Source organism: Oncorhynchus nerka, linkage group LG2, assembly GCF_034236695.1.
Source record: "Oncorhynchus nerka isolate Pitt River linkage group LG2, Oner_Uvic_2.0, whole genome shotgun sequence".
NCBI classification, from domain to species: domain Eukaryota; kingdom Metazoa; phylum Chordata; class Actinopteri; order Salmoniformes; family Salmonidae; genus Oncorhynchus; species Oncorhynchus nerka.
Window position 1 is genome coordinate 70039893 of NC_088397.1, and position 6317 is coordinate 70046209.

The following is a 6317-nucleotide window of genomic DNA, read 5'->3' on the forward strand; positions in this document are numbered from 1 at the left end:
CCCCCGTGCACAAGGCGAGGCCCATACAGAAATGATATGTTGAGATCGGTGTGGAAGAACTCGACTGGCCTGCACAGAGCCCTGACCTCAACCCCATCGAACACCTTTGGGATGAATTGGAATACTGACTGCGAGCCAGGCCTAATGGCCCAATATCAGTGCCCAACATCACTAATGCACTTGTGGCTGAATGGAAGCAAGTCCCCACAGCAATGTTCCAACATCTAATGGAAAGCCTACCCAGAAGAGTGGAGGCTTTTATAGCAGTGTATCTTTCTCCATTATTTTAATTGCAGTGCAACTTCTGAATACTGTGCATTATTGTCATAATACAAACTTTATCTGAACTGGACCATGTATATACCCATTGTATGATGCAAAGTGCCATATGTACAACCTGTGGCTTTTACAGTCTTTCTGGTAGACTGCAACTGAATCAGCATTGCTTTCTCTTGTGGCTGTTGTCATGCATAATGTTAGAGGTGAACTTTGAAACTATTAAAGTTAACCCTTGTATCCCACTGTGATTATTGTGTTACCAGGCATACCTGATGAAGTATGGCTATCTGCACACTTCACTGGATCCTCAGAACCAGGGCTTCCAGAAAGAAGATGTAATTGAGGCACTCAGGTAAAGTAGATCCACAGCAACACAAACTACATTCTATGAACACAACAACAACTTACATGTGTAATTCTTCATGGCAATGTGTGATTCCTCTTCCCCAACACAACAAATCTGAACATACTTACTCTAAATTCCCCCTTTATGAATACAGATCCAAACACAGCTCTATTGTATAGCTTTTTGCAAGTCACATTGATACATGTACTACAATCAATGCAATTCTTTAGCATAACATTTCCCATTGGAAGGAAATGTTTCCTTGCCTTACATTTACATTACACACATGCTGTATCTGCTATTGGAGATTTCAGTCCTTCCTTTCCCGAGGGTGTTCCGGAGGGTAACAGACCTTCCTGTCACTGGAGTGATTGACAAGGCCACCCTAGAGATGATGAGACAGTCTCGCTGTGGCATAGAGGACCCCTTCAATCAGAAAACCCTCAAGTACAGAGTGCTGGATGAGTGAAAACATGTGGACAGGATATTATATGTGGGGGTGGGATGGACCACTGTTTCCCAGATGGTTGGTCAGTTCTTAAAACTTAGGGAGACACTATGCACATTAAATTATAATAATAATCCTCATCTAATAAAAATAATCTTCATTTACACACTTGTAGTTTCTCGTCTAGACGTGTTTGTAGTAAAATGCATGTTTTTTTGTCTCTACTGTAGGCTACTGGCGCAAGAGAAGCCTGACCTGGTGCATCTACAACTACACTCCAGACGTGCCGAAAAGTGAGACAAAGAGGGCCATCCGCTCTGCATTTAAGTATTGGAACGATGTGGCTCCCCTGAGCTTCCGAGAGGTTGAGTATGGACGAGCTGACATCAGGATCTCATTCCACACGAAAGATGCCACTTGTGCCGTGCATTTTGACGGGAGGGGTGCGTCTGCCTATGGGCCGGATACAATTGGGTTGGAGTAACAATAGCCTAACTGCCATTGGAATATAAAATAATATAAAATATTTTAAATCTGTAGGTCACATGCTGGCCCATGCTGAACACCCACAGTCAGGGATTGTTCATTTTGACTAGGATGAGTTTTGGACCGAGGGCATCTTCTACGGCATTAACCTACGTATCATCGCTGCCCATGAGATAGGCCATGCCCTGGGCTTAGACCACTCGCAATACAGAAGTGCTCTGATAGCCCCTCTTTACACTGGTTACCGTAGCAACTTCCTTCTGCATCCCGACGACGTAAAAGGCATCCAAGCTATGTATGGTAAGTGGAGCCTGAGTTTGACCTGAGGATTTTCTGACCTGCTGGCTTTCCATACACAGTAGTACCTCCTTATCAGAATACTTTATTATTACAATAGGGCTCAAATGTCACATATAATGCTTTTATCCTCTAAGTCTAATCCCTTCCACCAATTATGTCTGTTTTAGGTAAACGTGGTACAAGTGTTCCCGTTGAGCCAACAGTGACACTCCCCACAGACAGCCTCCCTGATGCTGAGGGAGACATCCCAGACCCCTTCACCGCCAGGCTAGATGCCATCATGTTGGGTAAACTGTCTGCGCACAATACTGGCCAGCGATATACATTCAAGAGCAGTCTCCTTTGGAAGTGCTTATTTTTGCCTCACCAAGTTTTGCCTTCCACTAGTCAAGAAAGATTGAAGCAATATTTCTTACTCTGATAAAGCCAACTAACCTTATTTTACTCTCTTCATTGGAACTGAAGATGGGATATGACAGGTTGACATCACACTCTGATTGGACCTTCAGTGTTCTATTTCATGCCCCTCTTTCTCATCAGGTCCATGGAGGAAGACATTTGCCTTCAGTGGTGATTATGTGTGGACGGTCTCTGACATGGGGTACAATGCACCCATGAAGATCGACCGGCTGTGGATGGGACTGCCTGGGAACCTGAAAACAGCTGTTTACTTTCAGAGAACCAACAAAACATACTTTTTTAAAGGTACAATATTTTCTCGACTTTAAAAAGTATAATGTTTTTGATTAACAAATTAGGTAAAGTGAGATGAATTTTAAAGAAAGACTGATAGTATAAACTGTGTAATACTTGTGTTAAATTACTTGACAGTGATTGACTGACAGTGATTGACTGACAGTGATTGACTGACAGTGATCCGGCCCAGAATGTGTTACTGTTAATCTCACTTAATTTCAGCCTACTCACCAAAACTGGTTCTGACCACAGGTGATATAGTCCAGGAGAAAACTGGTGTACGGGTATCCCAAAGAGCTCAAACGCCTCCCACCTAATATTGATGCCGCTTTGTACTTAGAGAAGAATAAGAAGCTGGTGTTTTTCAAGGTAGTTGAACACAACACAGCACAATTATGTCTATACTTTTTAACCAGTAAACTCAACATTGTTACAAATGACAACTGTTTCAGTAAGTTGTGATAATAGATTCATGATAACAACTGAAGCCTTAGCATTTTTACCCGCTTGAATGTGATGAATATGCCAAATAACCACCTTAAAAAAAAACATTTGTACTAATCACCTTTGTCCTCTGTTGTCCGTCTCCTCAGGGTACAGGGTATTGGCAGTGGGATGAGCTGCGCTCCAGTAACCTCAACGTGTACCCCAAAACCCTTGTCTAACCTCTTCAATGGGGTGCCCTCCAGCCCTGATGCTGCCTTTACCTGGACCAATGGAAAAATCTACTTCTTCAAGAGAGACAAGTACTGGTGTGTGAACAGTCTACTGAGCGTAGACAAAGGCTGTCCACTCAGAAAGAGTGAACGCTGGATGCACTGTTAGGAGCAAGACACTAGGGGGAAGCAGACACCATAAAGCCTTGATAGGGTGCTTTTGTGATGTGTGCTCAGTTCAGGGAACCACAACAGCAACCACAACCACACTGTGATAACATTGTGTTCACACTGTGAGGTGTCTGGAAACCATATAAACATATCGCCATGAGATGATTTTTAAAGAAAGACTGATAGTATGAACTGTGTAAAACTTGTGTTAAATTACTTGACAGTGATTGACTGACAGTGGTACTGGTACATGATTTCAAGTGAGGATTGAGTTAGGTACAGTCAAAGTACATAAAACTGAAATGTTATATCAAATTAATTATTCTTGAAACACAATAACTTTTATCAGGTTGCGTATTGAGTGTAGTCCCACATAAGTAAAATGCATTTCTAGTTCTGGAGCAGTAACCTGCTGGGTTTGATGGCCAAGCTCTCTGTTTCCATCAAACACAAGCAGGACCTCCAGCTGTATTCATCTGCTCTTTTCTTCCAACAGCCCAAACATGTTAGGCTTAGATCTGTGTGTGTGTGTGTGTGTGTGTGTGTGTGTGTGTGTGTTATGATCTTAGGGGGCATTCCAGGGGGGCATTTTCTCCCTCACCACAGATGTGGATTGGATTATTCAGTTGTGGTGTGTCCTCTTTTCAGTACTGATTTCAACGGTGTTCCAGTTAGAGACTTCTCGTTTTCTTTTGACGTTTCACTTGCAGATACTGTGGACGGGTCTGAAAAAGTATTTGTGAGTTTATTGTCATCATGTTATACATTTCTAGGACTATGGTGTGTATCACTGCCCACAAAGAGAAGCATGATATCAATGGTGTTCAGACACCAGCTTTCACAGGTCTACATTTTATAACTGGTTTATAATTGTGTACTAATGTCGCTGTTGAACCTCATCCTGCATATTGATGTGGCTCATACAAGCTCAAGGGAATTCACATTTCAGTGTATAGGCCTATCATTTCAAAATCATTTTTGTACACTGAACAAAAATATAAATGCAAAATGCAACAATTTCAAAGTTTTACTGAGTTACAGTTCATATAAGGAAATCAGACAATTGAAATAAATTCATTAGGCCCTAATCTATGGATTTCACATGACTGGGAATACATATATGCATTTGTTGGTCACAGATACCTTTAAAAAAAGGTAGGGGTGTGGATCAGAAAACCAGTAAGTATCATGTGTGACCACTATTTGCATCATGCAACACGACACATCTCCTTCACATAGAGTTGATCAGGCTGTTGATTGTGGCCTGTGGAAGGTTGTCCCACTCCTCTTCAATGGTTGTGCAAAGTTGCTGGATATTGGCAGGAACTGGAACACACTGCTGTACACATCGATCCAGAGCATCCCAAACATGCTCAATGGGTGCATGTCAGGTGAGTATGCAGGCCATAGAAGAACTGGGACATTTTCAGCTACCAGGAATTGTGTACAGATCCTTACGACATGGTGTCATGCCCTGACCATTTTATGAGCCCAGTACGTCCTGTGCCAGCACCCCGCAGTTGCAGGGGTAGGGTGAGCATCCAGCCAGGAAGGGTGGTGCCAGCTCTACGCTCCAGATCTCCGGTGCGCCTCCTCGGCCCAGTATATCCTGCGCCCGGCTCTACGCCTCCTGTGTGTCTCCACAGCCTGGTGAGTCCTGTGCCTGCTGCGCGAACGAAGCCTCCAGTGATGATCCACTCTAGTGATGATCCAAGGCCCGGAGCCTGCAGTAAGGATCCATGGCAGGGAGCCTCCAGCGACGGTCTCCAGTCCGGAGCCACCGGCGACGGTCCCCAGTCCCGAGGCACCGGTGACGGTCCCCAGTCCGGAGCCTCCAGCGACGGTCCCCAGTCCGGGGCCGGCAGCGAGGGTCCCCAGTCCGGGGCCAGCAACGAGGGTCCCCAGTCCGGGGCCCGCAACGAGGGTCCCCAGTCCGGGGCCCGCAACGAGGGTCCCCAGTCCGGGGCCCGCAACGAGGGTCCCCAGTCCGGGGCTTGCATCAAAGGTCCCCAGTCCGAGGTCGGCGGCGAGGGTCCCCGCACCAGAGGCGCCACCAAAGTGGGGTGAGCCAGAGGTGGAGCGGGGTCTACGTCCCGCACCAGAGCCGCCACCGAGGATAGATGCCCATCCGGACTCTCTTACTGTCACGCCCTGACCTTAGAGAGTCTTTTTATTATGTCTCTATTTGGTTTGGTCAGGGTGTGATTTGGGTGGGCATTCTATGTTCTGTTTTCTATGTTTTTGTCGGGTATGGTTCTCAATCAGGGACAGCTGTCTATCGTTGTCTCTGATTGGGAATCATACTTGTCTTTGTTAGGGGTACTATAGCCCTTGTAAGCTTCACGGTCGTTTTGTTATTTCTTGTTTTGTTGGCGACATTTTAACAAATAAAAGAAAATGGACGCTCACCACGCTGCACCTTGGTCTCATTCCGACGACGGCCGTGACACATGGGGCTGTGCATTATCATGCTGAAACATGAGGTGATGGCGGCGTAATGAATGGCACGACAATGGGCCTCAGGATCTCATCAAGGTATCTCTGTTCATTCAAATTGCCATCAATAAAATGCTATTGTGTTTGTTGTCTGTAGCTTATGCCTACTCATACCATAACCCCACCGCCATCATGGGGCACTCTGTTCACATCAGCAAACTGCTCACCCACATGACGCCATACACACCGTCTGCCCGGTATACTTGAAACCGGGATTCATCCACGAAGAGCACACTTCTCCAGCGTGCCAGTGGCCATCGAAGGTGAGCATTTGCCCACTGCAGTCGATTACGACGGCAAACTGCAGTCAGGTCAAGACCCTGGTGAGGACAACGAGCATGCAGATGAGCTTCCTTGAGATGGTTTCCGACAGTTTGTGCAGACATTTTTTTGGTTGTGCAAACCCACAGTTTCATCAGCTGTCCGAATGGCTGGTCTC

General features: G+C 45.6%; 1 pseudogene; it reads left to right on the top strand.

The window, feature by feature from the left end:
• The first annotated feature begins 1076 nt into the window (after nt 1–1076).
• LOC115131564 (matrix metalloproteinase-19-like) lies at nt 1077–3303 on the top strand (annotated as a pseudogene).
• Nucleotides 3304–6317: the final 3014 nt, after the last annotated feature.